Here is a 2,202-nt window from a genome sequence, read left to right as displayed (position 1 = left end):
TGACACTCAGTGAACGTATTAGTTTTTGACCATAGATGTATTAAATTTAATGTTATTGACCATAGATTAATAATTGGAGAAGATGGTTGGGGGGGGGGGGAATTGGGTGCGATCAGCAAAAAACAACACAAATAAACAATTTAGCATAAATAAATAATTTTATTTATTAAATAAATCAAAAATTCGTATCCATTTCTGTCTCAACACTTTATTTTTCACCAGTCCAACGTTTCGGCCATTCTAGCCATCTTCAAGGACATCTTCAATACAATTTCTTCCTCACATTAATTTAAAGTTTCCTATTCTGCCCAGGTCATTTTTATTTATTATAAGTTAAAAGCCTATTTATTTAAAATTTAAAATCATTAACATTTAATTTTCCTCTATAAGATTATCAACAATTAATACAACACCATTAATTGTTGATAATCTTATAGAGGAAAATTAAATGTTAATGATTTTAAATTTTAAATAAATAGGCTTTTAACTAATAATAAATAAAAATGACCTGGGCAGAATAGCCTGCAAAAGAAACTTTAAATTAATGTGAGGAAGAAATTGTATTGAAGATGGCTAGAATGGCTGAAATGTTTGACTGGTGCAAAATAAAGTGTTGAGACAGAAATGGATACGAATTTTTGATTTATTTAATAAATAATTACCTTTTCTCAAGAACTTGAAATAATATAATTAAAATAATTTTATGTTTATTTACTTTTTTCTGACCGCACTCCCCGACTATCTTCTCCAATTAAGGAAAAGTAAATTCTGCAGAGGAAAAAATTCGGATAAGACACAATTATTAAATTAGTTAAATTAATGCCTAAAATGTACGAGTCGATTATTTATATATTGCTAATACATTTATTTAAACTCAAAGTATGATTTTTCAATGACTTTAATTTGTATTTATGAATACTTCTTTACACCTATATTTTCAGTGTTTTGTTAAAAAAACAAGGGTAACAACTCCTAAAATATAATTATCATTTTATCTATCCATATAAATGATCTTATAAATTCTGTAATAAAATTTACTCAATATTACCAAATCGTTTTTATAACTATAACTTTCTTACGAACTAGTTGCATTACTATTGCAATATTACACGAAGTATTCAAACGCAATAAAAGATTGCGAAATAATATAAATGAGTAAACATAATATTGTGAGTAGTCTAACTTTGTGAAAATTGGATAAATTTAAGCAGTAAATAATTTAAAAGTAATTGCAAATTGAGCGTTAATGTTGAATAAGTTTGTTCTAGCCTTTTCCAGAAGACCGTGGAACGTTCTAGAATAGCGCGCTCTTTATAAGCGCGAGATCCGCCGGTTCTGGAACAGTCAACAGTTGAAAACGATTGCGATAGTTCTTCAGTGCTGAGAAGAATCTTTTATTTATCGAAGTAAGTCTTACATTTATATATTCTTTAAATCGTTATATTAATATTTTCTTGAATTTTCAGTTTTATTTTTAATTTAACGATGTTTTTTTCCTTAAATAACTAAGTTTTTAGTTATCTTTAAAATTGATTTGAAATGATAACTGATAATAGTTATAGTTATTCTTATCATATTATCCTATTGTTTTAAAATTTAATTTAAGTTACAATATTTAGATTTCAAGATAGTTTTTACTTATAGATTTTAAAAACTATTCCTTAATTGTTTCATTTCTCTTGTTATTTTAAATTGTACATCTCAAAGTTAAGTACTATCATATTTGTAATAATTTTAAGTGTATCTAACGTTTTTGCTGTTTAATATCTAAACCAGGACTAATCAATAATTAAGTAACTACTAAAGTAGTTGTATATTTTTTGTCACTACTAGAATCCACATTGAAGTGTTTCTTTTAGAGATAAACTTCATTTCTAGACCCCCTGAAATAAATATCTCAGTTTCATTTCAAGGCACTTCCTTGTTTTTGTAATATTTTTCATTGTTTAACTTAAAAAAAAGAGTGAGAGTTATCATCTGTTAACCCTGTTATAATGCTTAGATAAAGGGTTTAGCCCCTATCAGGCTTTAGATAACAGGATTAGATACACATTTTAGTTGGGAAAATTTGATTTATTGGGTTTAATTATCAGTGCATATATTGTAGTTCAGGTAACAAAATATTGATTCTAATTTAGTTAATGAATAGTTTATTGTGTAATATAGTAAATATATCATCAAAGATAGAAATGTTGTGTATAT

At 26.1% G+C, this 2,202-nt stretch overlaps 1 protein-coding gene across 1 annotated transcript in view; it reads left to right on the top strand.

The window, feature by feature from the left end:
* The first annotated feature begins 1,326 nt into the window (after nt 1–1,326).
* LOC106690355 (alpha-crystallin A chain) overlaps nt 1,327–2,202 on the top strand; it is a 4,003-nt gene continuing 3,127 nt past the window's right edge. The window contains exon 1 of the mRNA XM_067049722.1: nt 1,327–1,406. The gene's annotated coding sequence lies outside the window, so the exon portion shown is untranslated. The remainder of the gene's footprint in view (nt 1,407–2,202) is intronic.

This window comes from Halyomorpha halys, unplaced genomic scaffold, assembly GCF_000696795.3.
Source record: "Halyomorpha halys isolate HHAL.00 unplaced genomic scaffold, Hhal_1.1 Scaffold1675.1, whole genome shotgun sequence".
In the NCBI taxonomy this organism is placed as follows: Eukaryota; Metazoa; Arthropoda; class Insecta; order Hemiptera; family Pentatomidae; genus Halyomorpha; species Halyomorpha halys.
The sequence above is the reverse complement of the archived record's forward strand: the minus strand, read 5'-3'. Positions and strand labels throughout refer to the sequence as shown.